The sequence below is a fragment of the Larus michahellis genome, chromosome 2, assembly GCF_964199755.1.
Source record: "Larus michahellis chromosome 2, bLarMic1.1, whole genome shotgun sequence".
Taxonomy (NCBI): Eukaryota; Metazoa; Chordata; class Aves; order Charadriiformes; family Laridae; genus Larus; species Larus michahellis.
In genome coordinates, this window is record NC_133897.1 from 138165727 (window position 1) to 138191971 (window position 26245).

General features: G+C 41.3%; 1 protein-coding gene across 4 annotated transcripts in view; it reads right to left on the reverse strand.

The window, feature by feature from the left end:
• PAG1 (phosphoprotein membrane anchor with glycosphingolipid microdomains 1) overlaps positions 1–26245 on the reverse strand; it is a 117184-nt gene that overhangs the window by 64419 nt on the left and 26520 nt on the right. The window contains exons 2-3 of one of the 4 annotated variants that reach the window (XM_074577337.1): positions 24490–24549; positions 10450–10530 (exon numbers count right to left, since the gene is read on the reverse strand). The gene's annotated coding sequence lies outside the window, so the exon portion shown is untranslated. Of the gene's footprint in view, positions 1–10449; positions 10531–15051; positions 15313–24489; positions 24712–26245 lie in introns of those variants that run through there. The other 3 variants (XM_074577339.1, XM_074577335.1, XM_074577336.1) reach the window with 3 other exon arrangements.

The window sequence follows — 26245 nt, forward strand, 5'->3', positions numbered from 1 at the left end:
GTATCGAGATTAATGTCAATATATATATTAACTTAAGTACCTTATTTAATGTAATGTGAATGTTAAAGATTTGCGTAAGTATTTACGTGAATAAAGGATAATTATTTGAATGTCTGGCAGAAAAAAGTTCCTGTGGGGACAGAAGACAGCCTAAGTACGAAGTATTTGCAAACCCCAATAAATATATTCATTGAGACCTACTGAACATCTGGACTGGAACTTACAGGATTTCTAAAGAGGTCATAAAAGATAATGAAAAACCTAAGCGCAGGCTGGACTTTCTAAATATTATTAGCCCTCTGTCTGACTCTGCTGGAGTTTTCTTTTTAATAGGCTGAAATGTGAGACATGACCACTTTTAGCAGAATCAATCTGTAAAAATTTAATAATGAAAGAAAATCAGAACATCAAATTTATTTTTTTTTAGGGAAAATGATGAATAAAGACATTCATATGTGGTTAAATCTCTAATCTTTAATGAAGTTAGACCAAACCAGACAATGTCTATACTATAGAGCTTGCCCACAACAGCTGGAGACTTCTTACTGGCTGTAGAAGGCAGCATGATGGAAAAAAATTGTTTAAAAAGGTAAAGAGTAATAACTCAGAACCTCCAAAGACATCTTTGAAGCAGATGCTCTTCCCTAAGATGCCAGACTAGGAAAGTTTATTCACAGAGAAAAAAAAAAAAAAAAAAGCTGAGATTTTGAGCCTGATTTTTTTAAAATAAATTACCACAGCTAAGATTTTCACGCAGATGGTCACTATGAATTCTGATCTCAAACCAGATTAGAAACAGATTTCCCTTATACATGAAAAGCAGGAATCAATCTTCTGTAACGTAATCTTCTTAGACCCTCTCCCACCCCAAGGGTAAGAACAGCCACAAATTTTTCTTCTAACAGTGTGGGAATGGACATTTCTCTGTCGCCACCATTAAGAAGTTCCAAATCATGCTGAAGGAACTTGCACTCATCGACAGACAGAAAAAATGAACTGTGAAAAGCAGAAGATCATGTAACGTCTGGATACATACTTTCATTTGGCAGAATCACGATGCTGATAGTAACAACACAAAAATTATAAGGCCTCTGACTGAAAGAGCAAGTATTCCCTTATTCCCTGGAACAGAATAGTTCCCACACAACATTATAACTGGACAATAATTAGGATGTGAACTTTTGGGCCAGCTTTCTTTATGTTGTGCAAGGAGTTTATGAGGACCATCATCACTTCAACTCTTGTGTTTGAACAAGCTAGTTGTTTGTATTTCTTTCTGTTTTCCTCAACAAGAGGCAATGATAAGGCTGTCGGTGATTATCACCTGTACTAAATTCAAGACATACTAAGTGAAAAAACCCATGAACCCCAGTGTTCAAGTTCAATACCAGTTAAGTAGTAATTCTTGAACCCTAACCATACTGCTATACAAAAATTATTACTACTGCTCCACAATTTTAAGGCATCATCAACACGAAAACTATACAGCGAGGCGTATAGTTCCTGAGGACATTCATAGGTCTTTAAGCCACAAAAAATAAAATTGCACCCATTCACTCATTTGGTCTGTGATGCAGCTTTCTCTCAGAGAAGTGGTGGGTTTGGTGGCCAGTGTCACAGCTTCCTCTGTGCCCTTGGGTAAAGCCTGGATCAAACTTTTCTGGATTCACTGCAGAAATGCAGAGGCTGTACTCACACAAAGGTGGGAGATGTGCCATTTCTGCTGGGACTGAGCAGCACTAGATGAAGGAAAGAAAGAGGAAAATCGCACATTCTTGTTTGTAGCATCAAGTCACTCTCGATTCTCACGTTTGTTGGCTTGCCATGCTGCACGTCTGACACAAAAGACAATCTTACTCTCAAAGCGGAGTAAATCAGCAAGTAAAATTCTTGGAATAACAACAGTGAAATCTGTCCCACACTTGCCTAAAAATGCACATTAAACCTGCTTTAGCCATGAAAACTTGATTAATGTGTTTAATATATTTGTAAGAAAGTCATTCATGGCAAGGGTAAACAATGTAAACATGGAAACTGGGGAAGAATAATTTTAAGAAAAAAAATAATTAAACAGATGCTGTAGGACACAACCCCACTAAGGATAACCATTGTTATGGCTGATCCAAAAAGCAAGCTTCATGTGCCTTAAGTGGAACAAACTGTCATCTCCACTCTCATTAGCATATGAATGGATGAAACAAATGGCTGGATTTCCTGTTAAATCTTAACTTCTGCTTTTTCAACATTAGGGAGAAGAGAAATTGTGATGCATGCTTTCTCCCAAAATCCACAGAGCCCTACAAACCTCAGAGGACCCCATACAAGGAGGGAAGAAAAGCAGTGACAAGAGCGGAGAAGAAACAGCACCGGTGGTGACCTGAGCATCACAAGTGTGGTCCTGGCACAGAGCTGCCACCCCCTGGGCCTGCCCATACAACTGCCATCTGAGTGCGGGGCCCAGCAAACCACTCGCTATGTCCTCCTCTCACACCCAAGCTCCTTCTTTCACATGTCCAAGATCCTCTCCCAATGGCAGTGTTTAAGCAGCAGAAAAGCCATGCTTTGCTCAGAGCGCTGATGGCACAACCACAGTATCCAAGGGTACCTATATCCCTGCTTTTGGCAGCACCCGCTGCTGGAAGGTGGCACAGCGAAGCTGGAACTTACCCATAGCGTGCCTGGAGTGGGAAGTCGACACAACCAAAGAGTCAGTTTAAGAGCTCCAGCCTGCCTTTGGGAAGGCCACCAGGTAAATACAGGACATAGCACTTACTGCACTGCCTCAGGACTCATCTCTCTCTCATCTCCGGCATCTTAGCTACCTAAACCTCAATCCAAGGCCAAAACTCCCTGTAACTGACAGGAATCTTCCCGTCTAATGCCTGCCTGCATGATTTCAACCCAGTTCCACAGGGAAACTTCTGCAAGTGGTGAAGTCTTCATCCTTGGAGATATTCAAAAGCCATCTGGACACGGTCCTGGGCAACCTGCTCTAGGTGGCTCTGCCTGAGCAGGGAGGGGGTTGGACTAAATGACCTCCAGAGGTCCCTTCCTACCTTAACCCTCCTGTGATTCCGTGAAACTGATGAAGTTTCCTTCACAGCACAAGTAGTCTTCCAAGAGGGAAATCTATGTGTTTAAGCAGCAGAAAAGCCATGCTTTGCTCAGAGCACTGATGGCACAACCACAGTATCTAAGGGTACCTATATCCCTGCTTTTCTATTTCTCTGTGGGCAGGTCAATATTTGGGTTGTGGTCATGAGCAGTGATCACCGATTATCAAGAAAGGAGCAAAACCTCAGCACATTCCCACAACAGCAAAGGACGCAGGATGAGCTGATGCAACTGACGACTGTCCTTTCAGGAGATGCAGAATTTGAGATCTCTTAAGTGTTCCCCTTTTCTGCTGCGCTGCAGCTGCGTGCACAACACCACATCTTCTTTTACGCCGCCTGCGGTGCACAGACACATACACCACCGGGGAACGCTTCAAACACGCGGAAGCAGCTAGCAATTTAATTAAAACATTCACACACGGAGAGGCACGTGCACGTCCCATTCCTCAAGAGAAACACCTTAAATAAGTACAAGAGCACAGGAATGCAAGAAAACTCCTGAGTCCATTCCATTAACAGAAGAAACTTCATCCTAGAACTGATCTCTGTTATTACCTCTGCTGCACCAGGAAAAGGCTGTTCACGAACCTCAGAGATAACTGGGGACTGTCTGCTATTGCCTGGTCTCGCCTCACCCATGGTCCGTTTACTTCCCTTGTGCCCACTCTGTCATTTCACCTAAAATTTAGCTCTTTTCACTCCCCGGTGTTTACCCTCACCCTGTATATTTACCCTCCTGAAGACAGCAGTATCTCAGCCTCCGCTTTACTATCTGAACAAGCCGAGGTTTTTACAGTGCCTTCTCGTACAACACACGATCCATCATGTCCCCCCCAGTTGTCCTGACAGCCCCTCTGTGAGCCCGCTCCAGGTTGGACTTGTCTTTCTCTAAGGTGAATGGTGTGCGCACTTCTTGCTGTGCTTTGTCAACACTTCAAAATATGTTATTAATACTTTCTTTCCCTGCTAGAAATACCTCACCCACTATCCTCTTGGCATGCATTTATCTTATTAACAGCAGTATCATGCTGGTAGCTTGATCCTAGATAGGATAGGTCTTAGAATCCTAGATCTACAACAGGCCGTAGATCTAAGATCCTGGTCCTAGATGACCTAGTATAGCTGTATTTATTTTTTTCCTGTTTTCCAGCTGATGAGCTCCCAGCTCACAGATTAAATTCAGATGATTATTCCCTGAAAAGCACGACCTTGCACTTTGCACAATTACATTTCATGCCATATCTATTACACTAACTTGGAAAAAAACCCTAATCCTTCTTGTATGATGTTATGATCCTCTTCTGAAATGTCAGTGACTCTTACCTTTGAGTCATCTGTAAACTCATAACCACACTATTGCTTATTTGTGACAAAGATAGGAAGATATTAAATATGTTTCATCTCCTTTGAGGAACTTAATTAGCAGCCTCCCTTTGGCTCAACACTTCCCTTTCAAGACTAATGTTGCCACCTCCTCTTTATTCAATTCTCCACCTATGTAAAATGTCTTCTATAAATCTCCTTTTTCTCTTACCGTACTGATAAATCTCCACATGGGTACCATATTCAAATTCTTTATCAAAATGGAGATGGATTATATCTATTGCCTTTCTTCAACGACAGAACTGAAGAAGATGAAACAGCTACCCTTGTCACAAAATATTTATTAATATTTTTTATTTTATCCCATTTTCTGTTTGCTTCCCTGACTTTATTATCTTTTTCAAAATTTGCTCTAAAATATTACATAGTCTACAGGTTGGCCTAACAGGCTGTTATTTGCCCAAATCCACTTCGTCTGGATCCATCTCATAATTTGAAGTATAAATTTTATGTTTCTCATTCTCATGCCCCATTGTTCAATATATTCATTAGAAACTCTGCAATCTCCTATAACAATAAATGTCTTTCCAGGGACGAGCAGAAATGTTTTTAGAAGTAAAATTTTATGACCTCTTACTGCCAGTCTCTGGAAAAGAAGCGCTGGATATTATGTTTCTCTAACTTGTCCCTGAAACTGCATTGCTGTTCTTAATGATACACTGTACTGTGGGGTTTTTTAATAGCTAACACAGGAAACACGGTTCCTCTTTAAAGAGGCCTCCCAAATCAAACCTAAAATCAAATACCTCCCCATAACTTAATTTAAAAGGTTAGAAAAGGTCAAGATTCTCTTCACCACCAAAGTACTTCTCCAATTCTCAATAAGAAATTGAATTTCTTTCATCTGGAGCAAATGTATATAATGCAAACGGCATTCAGAAACTCTACTGCACTTTGGAATTAAACTCACTTTCTGCAGCTGCTGTTTTAAAAATCACCAAAGCCTCGTCTCATTGACATATCCCTGCATTAACTTCAACAAATGAGTTTAAATGTTTTCGGCCACCAACTGTGGAACTCCGCTGCATATTCCACTATACACCAGCCCACAACCTAATTAGCCGCACTGCAAATATCCTAGATATCTACTAATACTATGCACAAAGATGTAATTAGAAGTGGGTATGTATGCAGATACATTCGAAGAAAAGGGAGAACAAACGTACAGCTCCAACTGGTATCTTTATTAACTCATTCTCAGTGGCAGTATCATACACAGGGTTAGCGCGAGGTTAATGTATACCCCACACTGTGACCTTTCAGACTGAATTTAATTGCATCCTTACCAAGGATATAGAAAAATGATAAGGTGCACGCTGATTGATTTTCTTCCTTGCAGACCACAAGAGCTCATTCCAACCAAACCTTGCCGTTAAATTTACAGCACAACTGAAAAAGAGTTTCAAATGATATACACTCTAATCTAATTTTTGAAACTGTGATATCAAAGACTCTCCATCGTAAGCCGCAAAATCCCTATTTACCCTCTATATTGCACAGAGCGTTATCCTTCAATTGTTCGCGTGCTTAAAATGCGTATATAACACTGTCAGAGCCTTGCTGTCAAGTGTTAAAGAGCACTTTTAGGCACTCTGCCCCTGTAATCTTTGGGGACTTCAGTAACTACAAGTCAGGGGAAAATCAAAGTAAAAAGAAAAGACAGGTCATCATGAACCTGAATGTAACGTAATCTCATGACAGTCATTTCTACTATATATGCACAACACATTTAGGTTCTACAAGAATTCCACTGTCCTCATTTTAGTAAAGCTGGGACGAGTATCTTTGTAAACATACCAGTGCACGGTGAACTATCTGAACTGGGAAATTTTGCCAGAACATTTTATGCACTGAGATTGCTGTATAAAATATGACAGGCCTCATTATAGAGTTTTTTATTCTAAGCTTTAGTTTCTTTTATTTGATGCCAACTTAGGGTTTTTTTGCTAAATTTTCATTATTCTTTTAAATACAATTTTTTGTGATATTTTCAGATCTTCAACAGTGACACTATACTCTGCACTAAAAATGCTCACAGGGAACTTTGAGATAGGTGTTTGTTTAAAGCAGATTCCACTTGCAGTGGATGAAAGTAACAGCTGATCACATCGGGGTTTCAAGTTTTTTTAAGGAGGTTATGGCTGGCACATTTTGTTATTAATGTGTAGGGGTTTTAGCTGTTGCACTCATCATCGCGGTCAGAACAACTCGTCTACATTAATGTACTGAAAAGCCCTGTGCACAGCTGAACCACCACTTGGAGCATTCAGAGGAACAGAAACTTGGATGAGCCCCAAATTATGGTAGACCTAACGTCTCATTTGCCAGCAAATCATTTATATCAGGAATGACTTTAAATGACAACACTAAAATTAAATTTGTCCCATGTTTAACATGCCCATTAAAAAGAAATCCTTCAATGCCATTCACTGTGGCTCAGATGCGGACAGACAAAATGACCGTGTGGTTGGCCACAGCCCACCCTCAGCAATATCCCTGACTCAGACAATCTGCTGAACCTACTGACTCAAAAATTCACCATTACAGGTGTTTCCATGAGTCTCTGGTGCACAAAGGTGCTGGAACAGCCATCATGAGCCTCAGAAAACAGAACTTTGGCTAGACTGGGATAGTGTGACCTATGTCACTTATTGTTGGTTTACCAAGACTCCACTTGAGTTTCCCAGCAAGGCTGCACCCAAAACAGTGCTGGAGCCTCCTGAAGCCTTCAATTACCTCAGGCTTCCCTTGGATGACCCTCAAGAAACAGAGCACAGTGGCAGCCGCAGGCTGGGTTGGACCTGGGACTGGGTGAGTTTCACAGAGCTTTGCGCGAGGAGTCAGCGCTCTAACAAAGCAACCTCAGGAGAGCCCACTGTGAACCTAAATTCCCAGTTTCTCATTTAATTCATTAGAATGGAAGCTCAGTGTGAATGACTCCATTAAGGCAAAGGCAGAATTAGGCTCATCACGCATGCAGCAGCATATGTCTCTTTCAACATGCGCTGCAAAAGAGATACAGAATGGAAAACAGATGATTTTTAACTTCCTATTCTGTCTACTGGTAAAGAAAACATTCTCAAAACGCTGTATATCTTCATGTAAATTACTACATTACAAAGATAAATATCAAAGTTATGTGAGATGCTAGATAAGTAACAAAAAAGGTTTAAAAGAACAAGGAAGAAATAAAAACACCTACAAAATCTCCAAAGACAAAAAAATAAACAACAGTTTATTTGTGTTCCCAGGAAAGCCTAAAGCCAAACATTAGCATTTTCTTTTGGAGGCAACTTTCTGCATATTGAGAGCCAGCTTAAATAAACGGCTGGCTTTTCTTCTTAGAATATTTGGGCAGTCTGCAAATTTTTTTCTCCTTTGAGAAAATAAACATGAAAACCAATGCAGGAAGAACGCCACACAGGAGCAGCGCAGAATAAATTCAAAAACCTTCTTATAATTATAAATGAGATCTTGGCCAGGCAGAAATGCATATGAAATGCTGTCAGGTGGGAGCATTCGCCAGCCATCCTTCAGGAGCAACAATCACAGAAATCCACCCTCGTCATCTTGTTGTTGATCTCCTTTCCCCACCCTTCATGAATTTTATATTGCTTTTGATTTTTATTCCCAAACTTCTCTCTTAATCTTGCCTTAGCCCATCACCTGCTAGATCCCAGGGCTCTTCTTTTGTATCCCAAAAACCTCAGTTGAGGATTTGCTGGTATCTAACATGAGAGGTTGAGGGGCTCCAGTCAGCTTTAGGTTGCAGTAATATTTTCTACTTAGTAAAGCCTGGAGGGAAAGTACTTTTCCTTGCTTGCTAGATAGTAAACATTCCTCTTCCACGGGGTAAACAAATTAGCTTCTGTTATTTGTAAAGACACTCAAGTAATGTTCTTGTTTACCTTTATAAATGTCTTTGTGCTATCCCTAGTCTAGCTCAGGGAACCGAGCCGAAGGTGCTGCAGATAACATGGTGAACAGGAGTAAGAGCCTAAACGCTGGCGGGCAGCCCCCAGCGAAGTCCATGCACAGGAAAATAGAGAAACTGTCACTCTGAGTTGGGGCTAAGATAGCAGCAGCAAAAGGGATCTCAAGACAATAAGTATCTTTGGTGAGCAACTTCATGTCACTCGTCAACTCAGCAGAAACATGGTTTTCTGCCTCCAGGGAAGGGTGCAACATGTACTCATTAATGACTGTTTATACAGATCAACACTACTGCTGTATTAATTCCCCCCTCCCCCCCCTCCCCTTACACAAGATATTTCGTGATCAAAGTATTGAAATCAACACTGCCAAAGCAACATTATTTGAGCAGTCAAGTTAAGCACATGCACGTTTGAAGGATCAGATCTTAATGAGGTTTTTGGGTTGTTTTTTGGCACGAATACAACAAACACTTCAACACAAATATAACTCTGCCCATGCAAAGTGAAGGGCTCTGCTCATGTAATTAGCATCTACAAGCACAAGTATTTGTTTATAAGAATCAAACCAGTCATTAAATATTTATTAGATTATTTCATAAATAGACTAATTAGTTCTGAAATAGCTGCTTTCTTAAACTACATGACCAATATGTAATATGTTAGCCTTCATTTATCAGCTTTCATTGAAAAGAATCCTGCCAATCATCTGACACAACTGCGTTAAAACCACCAGATCGTTGGTCAAATCTTGCAGGTGGTGCATGAAACTCAATACACCCAAATGAAAACCAGCGTACTGCCATTCCAGTCTATAGGGCTGTGGACAAACCCGGTCATCACGACCTGAACTGATGAGCATGAGCGTACACCTTAGAGCACGTACAGCCTGCTAACTCATAGGGTCCTTCTGAAAACAAGAACACATCCGCTGCTCACCCAGGGTAGTTTAAACTACCAAAGCTGGATCTAAATTTATCAAATTTGGTTTGAAACGGAAATATTTTGCAGTAATATGTCACTTCTTAAGAAAGCTGATGTTAGAAGTATGTCCCAGATGTGGGTTAATATTTCCAGACGAATAGAGAGAACAGGAGAAAGTGGGCAATCCATGTTCCCAACCAAAAGCCACCGACTGTCTGCATTGAACAGCATTTGTCCAGGATGCGTCAGATTAAGAGATCTGAGGGTGGGCTCTCGGTGCTACAGCAAAGTGCCTGGCCAAAATACGCTTGTCTGCTCTGGGATGAATATTTCTCCAGACCGTTTCATTAATGTTTCCAAAAGGCCTAGTTTTGCTTCTGTATGGGGGGAAAAAAGAAAAAAAAAGCAAGTTTCAAATCTAGCATCTTGCACCAAAATTAATTTGGCATTTTGACAAGTCACAGGCACAAGCAACCAGGCTTCCAGTGCATCTCCTGAACTACCAATGCACAGCAGAAGCTTAATAAGAGCTTTTCATAACATTCAACAGAAAAGCTTACCTAAGTATCTCCTTCAAACTCCTGTTAGTATCTGCCACAGCTCAGATTACTCTTTTCTTTTTCTTTGCATTTTCCACATTCAGAACCATTTTTAACTTACTTACGGCATTAATAAGCTACGTGAGGAATAAGGCGACTGAGCTGGCAAAACCAAACCTAACACAAAAGGTCTCAAATATATACTGTGATGTTGTCAGAAACTGACAATAACTACCAAAACATCATGGAAATAATACAGGCATTAAATTGAAGCCATGTGAATATTTATTTTTATTTTCAAGACAACTCCTGAAATTATGAGATCAATTTGGCCTTGTTTTTCTCTCATCACTTTTCCATCCTGTCAGAAGGTAGCACAAAAACGCTGCAATCAATACTCGCTTGATAGTCTGGATTAATAGATTTATGTTAATTGCAGCAATCTACATAAAAATACTCCTTAGTATTCTTCTTCCATAGGACTTTTACTGAGGCTGAAGTTCTGAACGCACAGATAAAGTGAAAATAAATGATTTTTTTAAAGAGAAAACTTACCTTGTGGCACACTTCCAGCAAATGTCACGAAGAGGTCTGAGTGCTTCCAATGGCTTTGATCTCGCTATCATGCAGCGGCTCCTGATTGAAACAAGTGACCCTCACGGGGAGGGAACAGGGATCACTCAGCTCAGAAAGGGTCTCCTCACATCAGACATGCTTTTCCATACTCTATTTACTTCCAGGCTAGACTCTGTGAAATATCAAATCTCTGCAGCTCCAGCTAATGGGATGGGAGTTATCAGCTCCTTCAAAGGTTCACGCTTCTCGGCTGCCGACAGGACAGCAGGATACCTGCTCCCACCGAGACCCTGCTGATTCTGGTGGGGGCTGCTGAACTGCACCTTGGTTCTGCGAGGAACACCCAACAGCAAAATAACAGAAAGGCAACTAGCCAGCATATCGCTTTCAGCTTCCCGATGGGGAGAAAACAGTAAGAAAAAGCCTCAGCCAATATATGTTATTTTTGTGGCATTTGCCATTTCTTTTAACAGCATGAACTAAGCCCCGGTAAGCATCAAGTGATGAATGAGTTGCTTGCCCTGGCTAAGTGCTGAGCTTAGATCATGGGATAGAAGCTAACAAGAAAAATCATAGAAAATGCAGCACCTGTTGACATTTTCCAACATGCACTGACCTTTCCAGCACCATTACATTTGGCTCCGCAGCACAATTACGTAGTTTCAGCTCTACCTATCTATACGATCCTCATTAGCTGAATCCTATCAAAATCTTTACGCTTTTAGTGAGAGCAGAGAAACAGACATTACTGAAAAAGGACCCTCTGAAAAAAAAGCGTCAGTTCAGTGACACCAGAAAGCCCCCCACTTTGCTGCTGGGGTTAATTGTTCCCACCACCGTGCTGTAACCTAGCCGGGGGAGTACAGCACAGAGACTGACGACTAACGTGAGGACAACTCCTGGTGACAGTGACAGTAGTAGGTAGCTAAAGAGCACCAAATGCAATATTCAAGGACAGAGTATAGAAAATGAATCCTGTAATCACAAGCACACCTGCAAACCAGAAATCATTTCATGATATGTGAGAGGAGTCCAAGATAATTCATCACTCAGAACACAACCCCCCATATTCTCCCTTGTTTAACTCACTTTATGAGGTTATAATGACTAGTTTTATTTCTAGCAAATCTACAAATTTGCTTTCCTTCACTTCCCCTCCTCCATTTACACTTGCTTAATATGCAAAAGTAATACGTTTTATTGAAGAAATAAGGAAAATCTGCATTAAGTCACGTCTGCTTCAGAACTCACTTGACTCCCCACCAGCTGGAATCTATTATTTGATTAAAAATGCTGTTGTGCCAGCTGCCATGCAGCACGTTTCACTACCCTGACTCCTAGTGGAATTAAATCCGTACTAAAAATGTAGTCTAGCATGAATCAATCTCTTCTCAATATTAATGCATACCTGGAAAATAAAATCTTTGAAAAAAGAACCCAGGTCTCCTAGACCTGGCCACCCCAATCTGTAATGCAGAAGGTGCTCAGTGGGGAAGAACTTCAAACTTCGGATATTATAAGGTAATAATTTCATAAGGCAATATTCTAATTATATGCTCAGGGTTGTTTTTTAGAGTGATCTCTCTTACCATAAAAAAAAAAGTCAAACTCTTCTTCCAACAGAACCAGTCCTGAAATACAAGACTGTTGCTGAGTTTAAAGAACTAAAAGCTCTTGTATCTCACCGATACGGAGAAGTATTTACTAGTGGAGGGTAATTATTAGGGAATGTGCCCAGAGCAAAAAATAATTTATAGTTAAGTCTGTTACTGCTAATTTAGTTAGAATGAGGGACTGTGTCAGGCAAAAAGCCCATTTAATTCGAGGGGGATTTCTGCCTAATGTGGACTGCAGGAATATATGCCAAGATTATATGCTGTGAATAAGCACTGAAAATGTTGCTCAGCTTCTTGCAGTGCAAGAACATTAAAAGCTTTAAGGCAATCATTTGCAAAGGCATGCTTAAAAGGCCCCTAAATAGAAACGTAGCGATGATGTATTGATCAGAGTGATTCTTCCCATTTTCTTTTTCAGCTACCTCAAAGCAAGTTGCAGACTACAGCTCTGCTAGCTCTGAAAAATGTCCATCAGAAGTTGATGGGATGTTTGCAGCTTGCTTTGTTCAACGGATGGCCATAAAGTATGTTTAAGAGTTTTGATGGTTTCATACAAGATATACACAAACATAAGAACATGCAGAGGTAAGGCTGAAAGCTCAAGCCCACATCCATTCCTGGTGATGCCAAGGCAGAGCCAGCTCCTTACTTTCTTTAGAAGAACTAGGTAAGTATTACGTGGATATTTCACTGATTAAACTGATTAACAATAGTCAATCTAAACTCCCAAGTAGGAGTTAAGTTATGCCATATATAAAATACCGGAAGATAATATAGCAGGTTTCAGGCACAATACTGAACACAATTGAGGGGTCAAGTCACTACTGAGCCAAGCTGATACCATTTGATGGCTGCTTAAACTGAATGGATGGTCTGTGGTTTTAAATTATTTATATTATCAGATGCACTATATGATTTCCCAATAAGCAAGTATTATATTATTTCATATATTTTTAGAGACTGAGCTTTGTATATTTCGACTTTTCACCTTACAACCTCTTTCACACCAGTAAAAAATGTTGTAGTGTAGCCCCGTCTATGTTTGTTCAAGCATCAATTAGAAATTAATTACGCATACACATACAGACAAATGCCCTGCAAACACAGAAGGCACGTAAATAACGTTTATGTACTTCTCCTATTCACTACCTTTTCTGGCAGCATATGCCAGCAACCCCAATCCACCATCATCAAATGATTTAACCTGTCATGGATGCATTCCCCTTGTCTGTCATGCACTGTGGAGATATCCTCTGAGCCAAAAGTGCCAAGTACCTGGACCCCCAACACTACCTGCTTTGCTGAGAGAGCGCAATGGCTCACCTAAAGACATCACAAAGAGGATTTACACCACTGAAAATAAAGTTTAATTTCTCCTTGGTATGTGCAACTTGTCTCAAAAGCGTCATAGACAGTGACAGTTAAAATCATGATTTTCCTACGCAACAAAAAAAAGCAATAAATTGAGATTTAGCATGATTTCAGGAAGGGAACACCATCAAACACTGTATAATAAGAGTACAACGCCCAGATTTGCCAACAGAGACATTGAATAATAGATTCAATGGCAATTACAATATTCCTATCCCAAATGGCAGCTAAAACTTTATCCCACCCTATACTGGCATGTATTGTGTGTAGGCCCTACGTTTCAATAAAAGGAAGCAAATGCTTTTAACAGCACACTGGAGAGTTTTTATGAGATATGCGATCTACAGGAACACTATTGTCCCTCAATAAATATTTGTTGACTAAATGTGCTATTTCAATTAACATAACCCTTATTGAAATGATAAAAGATACTGAAGTTTAACTTAAATTTTAAGAAAACTACTGAGTAGTAACAGCAGTAAGGTTATTTTATGTAAAAATATCTTTGATGTTTGTGTTTATTATAATATTTATATTTTAATAGCACTGGTGTAAAAATACTGCATGCATGTTACAAGTGTGGAGGAACCTTTTGTGGTCCCAGCCCAAACCCAGTCAGATCTGCCCAGGCTGGTGCTCTCCCAACACCCGCGCTCAGCCGAGCGCTGCAGCAGCATGCGGTGCCGGCAACTCTGCCTGCGGCAAAACACACGCTGCCCCAAAAGCACAGCTCCCAGAGCCTGCAGTCCTGCCTCAGCCCGTCCTTGTGGCCCAGGCACACATCATGCCCTCATGTGAATGCTGAGTAGGGGCACATGAACACAGGCGCAGGGGGAGGCTCCTATATTGCTGATTTTCTGAGTACTGCCAGCCATAGGATTGTGTTGCCTTTGTTCCATAATCTGGAAGGCATAAAGTCATCGTGGCAGGAGACCTGAGGAAGTGTTATGATTAACCTGGTGACATAGGTTTTGGCAAAGAGTTCCTATCATAGAACCATAGAATGGTTTGGGTTGGAAGGGACCTTAAAGATCATCTAGTTCCCACCCCCCTGCCATGGGCAGGGACACCTCCCACTAGACCAGGTTGCTCAAAGCCCCATCCAGCCTGGCCTTGAACAATTCCAGGGATGGGGCATCCACAAGTTCCCTGGGCAACCTGTTCCAGTGCCTCACCACCCTCACAGTAAAGAATTTCTTCCTAATACCCAATCTAAATCTACCCTTTTTTAGTTTGAAACCATTATCCCATGTCCTATTGCTCCACTCCCTCTTTAAGAGTCCCTCCCCATCTCTCCTGTAGGCCCCCTTTAGGTACTGGAAGGCTGCTATAAGGTGTCCCTGGAGCCTTCTCTTCTCCAGGCTATGGATACTTGGGAAAACACTGAACAAACACCCTGTCCACACTCAAACCTCCGATTTCCCAAGCTCCTGACACCTGCAAATGGAAGTGCTGGAAGATCTGATATTGAATACTAAAAAATGCCACAAGCCCTTAAGAAAAAAAGATATATGTATTTCAGATCAGACATTCAAAATTAACAGAAATATTTTAAGATCATTCCTTATTAAAGGCATATGCCTTAATTTTTTACCTTTGCCATATGATAACAACATTCATTTTCCTCACGTTGTGCTGTGAAAAAGCCTATGAAAGTTGTGAAGCACTGAGCCATCACAATTTTTTTTCTCTCTTCCTTCTGTTACGGAAGCATCTAGGAGTCCCAGGCCAGGACACAGGCATGCTGGAGACTGTGCTCTGAGAGAACAAAAAAGATGGTTCTTACCTCTGAGAGTTACATTTAAACATAAAAAAAAAAAAGAAGAGGCCAGTAAGTGGATACGGATGTTGACATGGAAGGAGGAGGAAACAGAGACAGCATCAGCCAAAACAAGAGGCAATGGCTGTAACACATTGTTAACCTACTTTTTTTTTTTTTTTCAGGGATTACAGCAGAGGAGATTTTAAAGGATTTAAAAGGGGAAAATGAGGTTAAGTGTGTTGTTGTCTGCCCACAGCTCATCCTTAACTTCAGCAGCAGCAATGAATAAAGCCCACAGATGCTGGTTTGGATACATGGCAGGTCAGTGATGAAGCTGATGAACTGGAGGGATGTGTGGATGGATGTGCCAGAAACGCTTTGGGTATGAAATCAGGCTGCTTCTTACTACCATTATGATAGAGAGAGATAGATGAATATTACAGAAATGCTCACAAGAAAACAAATTTCTTTTTACAGCAGGTTTGAACAAGGTAAAAGCTACACAAGCTATATGTGGACCATGCTTGGCAGTGGCCTGAGAGGTGGCATTGCTTCATGACCACAGGCATCCCTAGGGCTGGCTCCTAAACAACTCTCAGTCCACAGACATCTCTGGAGGAAGAAACATGCCTTATTCAACATCCTTCACAACTGATTTTTTTTTTTTAAGCCCAGGACATCATTAGCTAAGTTGGTTGTTTTCAGGAGTTACTATCTTCTAATGACTCCTAAAATATCTGTATGCAACAGTTGGAAACTTCCGTGTTCCACAAATAATTTGGTCTTTTATAAATTGATTTACACATGTACCTGCTATATAATTCTGTTAGAAAATATTTCAGATAACACTTTTCCTGCCATCTCCTTAGCTCAGCCATTTTACAAAGTTCAGAGCACAGAAGTACCTGGGGTCCGTTGGAGCTCAGTAACAAACCCTGGTCTTCAAACACATTTGCCTTTCAGTAGATGATGGTCTCAACAGCAGTACTGCCTTTTATCCAGCTGACCCGTGAGATGGACTAGTGTCTACCAGCCTCTTACTAATCCTCAGAAAACATCTGTTTGTTCGCTAAGGCAAGTTGTTTCACTAAAGACATGTTGACATTAGGTAAATTACTGTTTAAGGGGAAAAAAAAGGTAAAAATAGAAAAACGCAACAGATATCTTCTTCCGATACATGACCTTTTTAATGGTGGTTTCCCAATCAATCACTTTTCATCCAAAGTTCCAGTAAAGCACCAGAAGAAAGCAATTTTAGGAACACAACAACATCACAAAATTAAGGAAGCTCCTTTTGCTTCCTTGCACTGTTTTCAGATAAACCTTAACAATGAAAATGCCCATTAAAAAATATGGCTGGGGTTTCATTTTTTTTTGCTTAGTGCTCTTCACTGTGCCTTGTAAAAGCTAATAAAAATCAACGCCCAAGGGAAAGCCAGTAAGTAACACACTAGCTTGCTAATGTATCACTGTCCTAAGTAACTGTGGGTTGGAAGAGCACACCAAGTCCCAGCATCCTGGTAACAAGAACATTGCAACCAGTCCAGCCCAGTTAAGTCATCCGTAGCGAGCGGTCCCACAGAGCAGGATCTGGCTCAGGGAGTGGCATTGCTTTCCAGGCTCCCCCAGCTACAGGGATAACACCTCCACTGACTCGAAGGGAGATGCTGCGCTCACACGAGGACCCAGATGCTCAGAAGTAACTCAACATGTGTGTCAGCCTGAAGCTGAATTCCACCCCACAACTGGGTGCCTACACTCCCTTCACACCACAGCATTCTGTAAGGCTCTTACAAGATGCAACTTACTGTACAATAAAATAAGCCTCCAAAATAAGTTAAATGGGCCATGTCCTGAAAATAGCTACTTCCCTCCCCTGACTAGAGGAAACCTCAGGTGACCAGCTCTGGTGTAGACCTCCTCTGTCTGAGTGTCCTGAAGAGCACTCCAGGCTGCTGAAGCGGAAAATGCATGTATCCGCACTTCAGTGCTTTATCTGGGGCTGGGTATTCTTCTGCTGTCAAAAGAACAGAGTTATGTTCCTGACAACAGTAATGACAGAACTCCATTAAGAAAACAGAGTTCAGAGAGGCAGAGAGATGCAGTTGAGCTTTGGACAAAGAAACCTTATTAACTGACCGGCTACTGGTTATCTAAATAGATTAAAAGAGTTATTATTACAGCTCTAGTTTAACAGTTTGTAAAAGTGACATTTAGGGTGGCTACTTAACATACAGACATCCTTAACGCTCTGCAGTAAATTTGTTATTTAAAACCTCCTTGTAAATACATGGTAACTCTTGCGAGTTAACAGCAGCATCTAAAACTATTGGCAAGAGCAAATCAAAATACATCCTTTTTTGAGAAATGAAGTCTTTTCATGACTTCATGTTCTCATCAGATAGCAACCACAAAAAATATGCCTATTGCAACATGTACAATAGCCCAGGAAAATGTCATTTTTTCCTACACTTTCTTCAGACTGAGTCAAATGAAATTAGATTTTCAAATCCATGAAAGACAGGCATATGAAAACACTGTAGTGCTTCCCCAATGCCGTCGTCATATGTCAGAACACTAAATGTGAAGGTTCATACATTTGATTTCCTAGAAGATACCAATGAGGTATCATATTTTCCTCTTCTTTTTAAAGACCACTTCCTGGGTAAAAAAAAAAAAAATAATAAAAAGACGTGTGCATGCTTCAGGCACTCTTACTTATTCTGGATGGACGCAGATTATGCTGTCCCAGTTGAGTGATTTAAAATTGCATTTATTGTGATGTTTCGTGATTGAAGAGGTCAAAGCCTCCCCTGGGGAAAACAACTATAAGGTGTTCTGCAGACCAATTTAAGGAATACATGTTAACTTCTTAGCTTCAGAAGGTTAACATGTGCCCTGGTTTCACTGTAAATAACACGATCATCTTATTAACCAAGAGAAAGGCAGTAACTTTCACATCAATAGAGTAGAAATGAATTCTTTCCATAGACTTCCCCTCCCCCCTTAAAATATGCAAAGCAAATTTTGAAATTCCCAACCCTATATATCAAAGAACATTCAGGTTCAAAGTCAAATACTAGAAAGTCGAGAAATGCCAGAACAAATTTAGTTCAGCTCCCTTGTGTTTATACATTAAGATGAAATACTTAATTACATGATGACGTGCTATTTTTTTTTGACTGCATTATCTGTGTTTTAAATAACAAGAAATGAATTCCATAGTGGCCTGATTTGACAAGATATTCAGAGGTCTACTCATTTCAAATATAATACTTCAATAATTAAAATTACTTATCTTGTTGAGAGAAGTATAAGGTCAGATAAAAATTTTCCTAATACCACCTGTGAGTTCAATTTTTTTTTTTTCTCATTAGACAAAACATTTTTGGAAATAAAATGTATCTTCTACCAGCAAATACTACTTGATAGTATGCTGTGATCTAATTTTGAATTAACAAAACCAGAGCAGATCATCTTCTGCCTAGTTCTTTTCAAACAGGTCTATCACAATGACTACCTTATCAAAATATTTCAACTCACAGTCTAAAAATACCATCTATTTATTATTTTAACCCGCTGTACAGACATCAGTCTAACACTCAATTAGAGTAAGCGGTTATGAATCATGCGCGTTTTAGGAATATCTGGCTCTCTGAATAACACTCAGGTTTAAAATCTTTATTGATAAAAATGTCTTACTTCCAACCGAAATCTAGATACAAATGTACAAATTAGGGCTAAAGCAGCAAGCCTGCTTTATGGCTGAGAGGTGTCTGGGCTTGGCTAGCTGCCTTCTCTGCCTATTTCCACCTTGCCTCAGATAATTGGAATAACGATGAATGAAAATTTAGGCCTGCAGTTTTAATAGTAACTATTTGTTATTTAAATTTCCTTTTCCACACTGAACGGTTGCAAGAGCGTGTGCTCAGAATTAAAAGGCCGCTCTTTAGCATCAGCACATTGATTTCTTGGGGTCCTGGCAAAGCTTTTCACATTGTTTCTGGGCTACAGCTCTACACCCCTCTAACTGCCTGTCAGACATCATTTCTGCTTTATGAATAAATAATATGGTGCCCAGGGGAAACGCTGGCCTAAGACAAAAAAATCAATACGTGTCTAGCACGTGTTATGTAGTTGATCAGCTGAAGTCTGTCTCAAATATGTGGAGTAATTTTAATAACAAAACAAATGCTTTCTAAACTGAGCTTAAAGGAGGGTTATTAAGAAAGCACTACTACTATGTCACCGCATATCCTATTTGAAGAATAATAATATTGTCCTCTTAAAACGTGAACAGATATTCTGATCGCAAAGTGTTTGGTGAATACTTCTCTACAAATTTCAAATATTCATGTTACAGAGATACAGTAGCAACTGATTTTCTACTCTGTTCCTCTTGGAGAAGTTTCGGTGCACATCTGCATAGTAAAGCTGTTATTACAACTGCCTTATTTTTCATTTTAAAAAAAATCTTCTTCCAAAATTGCCTTTTTTTCTTTTTTTTTTTTTTGCACAAGGCCTGGGATCAAAAATGAAACAAAAGCAGAGTAAATTAATCATTCATGCAGCTCCATAATCACCTTAGTCACTCCTGCACCGTATTTTTGCTGTCAGCGCGGTTTGTGGGTCTGACATCTGCCACTGTAGCCCTGCAGATGCAAACCTGCCACAGGAGTGTTTGAATCGCTCCACTTCTACGAGACGGGTCTACACAAAATGAACTTAACTCCTGTTGCGAGGTGTTTCTTTAATTTCTTTCCATTACATCTGAGAAGGGTGGGTTTTGTTAAACATGCCATAGGGCGAGCAGCATGGGCAAGAATCACTGCTTGCTCACTTTCTGCGCCTGACTGAAGGTGGACCTGCACAAGTGCAACTCCTACACCTCCTTCCTTCCACCTCCGTGTCCTCCAGCATCAGGAAAGCCTACATTGTGCCAGGCAGCAGCATTCAGCCTCTGCTGATGGTTGGCGCCACCTCCCTTCCCCGCTCACCAAGGCCAAAACCTCATGGATCCTCACCTCCTCAAAACCACCACCATCCCACCACGTTCCTCGCAAACATCGACCTCATGCTAGAAACCCGTGAGGAGGTGGCTGGGTTATTTTGGAACAAGGGACAAGCCGCCGGTGCTCGCTGCCAGCAGCCCTCACAACAGCCACAGGCGTCCAGGATCAGCAGCGCGGCCACGCAAACAGCAAAGGAGGAAGAAAACGAAGAGGTAAAGGCAAGACGGTGAGCTGCAAGTCAGGCCCACGAATGACCTCTGAGATCCCCGACTCCGAGCCGCCAACATCCAGCCCAGGGACACTGCTCTCAAAGGGCTTTTTTTCGCCCCCCCCCCCCCCCCCCCCCCCCGCTGCTGTTACGCAGACCTTTTAGTGCAGATCCTCCCCTTGGGAGCATGCTGACAAGGTGGCTCCTCCTGTTACGTTCAGTGTAATGAAAAGCACAAACTTCATGTATTTATGACCCTTTCAGACTGAGGAGCTGCAGCTGAGTGCCCTTGCCCGAGGGTGCTCACTCCTGCAGGAGAGCCGGCCATCTGGAAGGGCAAGCGAAAGACAGCAGAGGGAAAACCTGACGTCTCGGGGAAGGAAACCTACAGACGTGCAGAAGCTACCACCGACAGCAGTGGAGATAAGAGATGTCTTCAGGCGTACACTAGCCAACATGGTGGAGCCCATTAGCGTCAACACAGATAGAAAATGCTTTTATCGACTCAAAGAAAGTGAAACGCTAAAGACAAGGAGAGGGGGCTTTCCAGAAAAACAAGAAACAAAACCCCATGCAACAAAAAAAAAAACCCAACCAACCCACCCCCAAACCCACACAAGCAAAAAGGAGAAGGCTCAGGCTTGTATGGTTCTGTATTTATGCTGAATATACTCCTCCTCCTAGGCAGGAGACTGTCTGCCGGCGAACGTTATTAAGGAAACAGGTAGGATGGAAATTGAAAGCAGAGCAGCTCTCCCTCAGTAACTCCCCACATAGGCAAGCTGTTAATTTTAAGCACCAAACCACATGATCCATGTGCCCCCACAGCTCCGAGAGAAGCACCTCCTCACCTCTTCTCCATACCTTTCCAGCAGCCAGTATGGCCGGGCTGCTGACGGCGCTGCCCCGTTCTTGGTGAGCACCCAGATGCCAGCAAGCCCTCTCCTACCAGCACCTGGCTCACCGGCTCGCACCCTTTCGTTCTGCCACACGCCTTGTACCCCCACCATGCCAACACCAGGCCAGACAACCCAGAGCAAGGACACAGGGAACATGGCAGACCACTGAGACGCCCAGACACCACGCCAGACAACCCAGAGCAGAGACACAGGGAACATGGCGGACCACTGCGAAGCCCAGCCACGACCACCATACGTGTCACACCAGGCCTGCGTGTCCTGCAGAAGATGCAGGTTTGCAGGGGAGAGCCTGCAAACACCTCAGCCATCCTCTTACAGAGACCCACACAAGAGACCCTGGCCCTGCACTTCACCCCTCACAGGTCCCTGGCCCCACAACACCTACCACAGGAAACCGCCTTCCTCCACATGTAACAAAGCGACTGCACAAACAGGTATTTCTGCTAACCCTTGGGGGACAGGAACACTTCACCTTGGACACTTCACCAACGACTACTTGACCCACGCTTTCTTACGCATTTTATGCTATTTAATCGAATAATTATGCTTCCTAAAACTGAGACTGGCCTTAACCTTTTGCCCTTGATGTGCCAGAGCCATACCAACCGCAGGGGAGGAAGCCCTCAGTGAAATACCCAGACCATTGTATTCATGCAGCACCTGGAGATGTGGTTCCACACTGAGAGACCCTCGGCAGCCTGGCTGGCTGAAAGAAGTCCTCAGTCCACCCACCTCCATTGTCACTGGCCACGCTTGCCTTCCCCACCTCCATCTGAAAGTATTTCTTTCAGCCACTCTCTGAACCAGAGCTGTAAGGTGATCCACGGGGAGCTTGGTCATTTTTTAACATGGTTAAAAATCCCACGCTGCCAGGCTAAAGTCCAATACTATTTCTCCTCCACAAAGGCTGGTTGAAAGCATCCTGTCTTCACCTTCCAGCCTCACTCAAGGCCAAATAACTGTTTCTGGGTTGTACCATAAATGGGATCAGAGAAGTAAATCCAGATTTTTAAAAGACCCTAAAAACCCCCATAAAACCATCTTTTTTTTTTTGTTTTCCTTTTTTTTTTTCCCTTTTTTTTTTTCAGCTCTGAGATTCCCAACTTTTTTGAACTGGAAGGAAAATTCACTGGACCTTCAGCTGTACTCAGCACCGTGTGGCTGCCTAATGCTGATGGAGGATTACATGGCATGATAAGCAGTTCATAAATTCTGATTTCCTGTGCAAGAATTCACATTATCCAGGTCCTTTAAACATGCAGCAGAGTCATCAACACACTCTTATTGCAAACAAAATTTCCAAAATGATGAGCTATTCAACAAGGAAGAGAGTGAAAAAACTCTCACCTTTCAGAGGTGTTTCATTTCCAGATCTGAGTATCTCTTACAGAGAATGAGAGTTCAGAACTAAACCGCTTCATCTTTGACAGATTTAAAGACAACTATCATAATCCTCTGGTTTCCACAAGGTAAGACTTCATAAGCATGTGTGGTATTAAATTGATTTTACATTAATTCTATCTTTAAAGGGTCTGGTAAAGCGCATTGATTTCTAGATTCATTTTAAAGATAAATACTACCAAGAAGCAATGTTTCCATCAATCATATGTCAGTTATATTTATGCACTTCTCATGGGCTCAAGATTTGGGCTTGAAGTATCTCTTGTACTATGTACAGATACCAAAAAGAGACTGAGAGAGGGACTCGGAGTATATTCACACAAACTGGTACAACCAGTCACTGTAGTTTAGGAGGTAACTGGTCAGACGAGTTATGGTAACCGAGTATGTTACCAGAGGTGTGCTCTCAGCTTCTGCAAAAGCAAAGTTAAACCAGTAAGCTTGTCTGAGCAAACCAACTTTCCTTTAGGAAAAACTAGGAACATGGACCAGGTCAGCTAGTACAATGTGGTGACCTTTAAGCTTCTTCACTTGTCTTAGCAACACGTCGTATGTAAAGATGGTATGCATTCGTGAAGTACTGATTCCATAGAAAGTTTCAAAGCTTTATCTGCGCTAAGGAAGGGGCTTGGAATCTTCCCAGTATTTCTCAACTCAGCCACAAATTGAGTGCATTACATACAACCAAATCCGGCCCAGTACCATATCATCACGTATTAGAAACAGCCACCCAGCAAGGGCTGGGATCCTTGGAACAGAAAAGAACTGTAGTGTTTGAAAATTCACATCTGCCAGGTGTTGGGAGATGTTAATTATTTAAGTGGCAACTCAATATAAACTTGATGTTCCTCAAATCTCTTCAGACCGAAATGAATGCAAGCAGTACCAGCCTACATACTGAAGACTGGATCTCACCGGTCTCCATGCAGAGGTACCCGATACGCCTTGCAGTCTGCATGCCTGGACTAACTTCCTAACCACAGTACGCTTTCCCGTACCCTCCGCAGTGGGATAGCTTTGTAATTTGAACGTGAAATATGAACCACCGGCTGTCTGTTCTGTTATTTATTTTCTGTCCATACCAACGGAGACCTCATTCGCTATGCTTTCAAAACAGGCTTTGAAACAAGCAAATGCGATGTATGGATCTGCAGCATCTACAGAAATTGCAAGAGCAGAACCGGCTTTTAAGAACTTGGCAAAGTGAGCAAAGACAGCAATTTCCAATGAGGCAGTCATTGCTCTGCTTGACCAAAACAGACCCACCGACCAAAATTCCCATCAAGGAAGCCTGTGCCAGCGCTGCAGAGCAGAGCACGTGGTGCCTCTCACACAGCTCCAGGAAGACAACCAGCTAGAAGACTGGGATGCTGATGGGTAAGGAAAGGCTTTCTGAATGACCACACACAAACCCATATTCGGCTGACTTCACCTTTCAGCTGGCACTGGTACTGCTGCTTTTTAGGACATGAGAACAACAACTGCATTTTCAAAATTTATCACGTCTTTATTTTAGACACATACACACACACAGAGGCACCTCACACAGTACATCATGGATCATGAAGCTGTAAACAACAGCTTCTGTAAAAGCTACTTGTAACACTACTGCTACCCAGTTTAATTGCTTAGCACTGGCATTTTCATAAATTACAGGGGTCTTCACGAAACTGAACTAAAGCCAAGCTGACCACAACAGGAAACAAAAAGCAGTTGCATAAATAATTACCTTGGAGTCTCTGGAGAGACTGATGTTCAAGTGATATACAGTATTGACAAACGTTTCCTCCTAGGGAAAAAAAAAAAAAAAAGAAAGAAAGAAGAATTAACAATTCTGAATTCAATGATGCCACACTATGAGAATATAACAGACAATATACATTATCTACTGTTTCTTCAAATTTAAAATCATATCCAGAGAAAAGTACTTCAGAAAAAGGGTTCCTTCCTGTATTTAAAAGACTTGAGAGTAACTAATACCGTTTTTAAACCTCTTTCTATTATTTTTGTCTGTTTACTATCTTCTGACTTTCAAAGATCTGATAAAGAAGTTAGGCTGAGAATTAGGGCATTTTTATTCTCAACCTATGTAATGTTGCCATAATATGGATTTCATAGATCAAATCAGAATTAAAGGCTCCTGTATGTTAAGTTAGGGTACTTTATACCCGTGCAGTGACAGTAGCTTTAGAGAGATTTCTGCAACTGCTCAAGTTTTATGAGCAGAAACTCATTGTTACTTAGTAATTGTATTGGTTTGGTATCTAAAGAAAGAGCATCCAAGTCAGCGATGAGAGATTTACCAGGAACAGAGAGAGGTAAGGAGGTTGCAAACTTTCCCTTAGCACCAGCCTTCCAACATATACTTTTGGTTATGGGATAACGAAGTGGCCATGTGATTGCAATCAATCCTGCAATGCCTACATAATAAAAATGTTGAATTTCTCAGACTGACTTTTTTTTTTTTAAGATTGCCCAAGTGAAAAATTAAACTAACTTGGTTTGTAAATTGACTTAGCTAGGACAAAGTACTTTCCTTTACCTGAATGTTTATTTCAGATTTAGAGGGTCTTACATCATTAACTTTGTAGGGAACAGGCCTCCTATACTATTGTAAGACTAGTTTAAACCAAAGTTAGAGCATATCTACAGAAAATGGTTGCAAGAACTTATTTAAAGGACTTTCCAAATTAATTTAGTTAAAATTACTGTCCAACTTGTCAAATAAATTAGGCTGTACACTGCTAACCAGTAAAATTAGGAAACCTAATTACTGCCAAAGTAAGCAGAAATAGATATAAAATATGGTAATTCTGAAGGAATATGCCATTTCTTCTACACCATTAATTTTCAGAAGAGACTCAAGTCTCTAAAGCAGCTTAAGAAATCAGGAATACTGTCAGGCTATCTGCCGGCTCAGACCACAGAAGGATATACTGATTCAATTACTTTCTTTTGACATAAACCGAAATTAAAATCGGTATAAGCGCATATTACAACTCAAACTTTTTGCACAAAGACAGAAATAATTTCTTTTTTGTAAGCATTAACCAGTTGCTTTGCTCATTCACACACCCCCCCCCTCCCTCTCCTCCCTTACTGGTGTAGTCTACTAAAAATAAAGCAGTGCAAGCTCCTGGAGAACTGTTGCTTAGCTACATTCTCAATTATCACAATGCTGGCCTTACTCATTCAGTGTCAAGGTCAAAGCAATTGTTTCTTTACTTTAATGATGAAGTATCCTGTTTATAAAAATCTTATCTGTTTCCTACTCGGTAAAATATTGCAGATTTCAGTCAATCATTGCTGGCTAGTCCTCCAGAGAGAAAGTGTGAGAACATAACCGGTAGTGTTAATTTTCACCCTTAACGGAGAGCTCTTTTCCCAACTCCACCCAGAATGCCAATTGCTTCACACTGACACACAGGCAACCAATTATACCAACATTTCTTGCCTTCTTTGCTGCAGCCAGGCAAGTGTAGCAG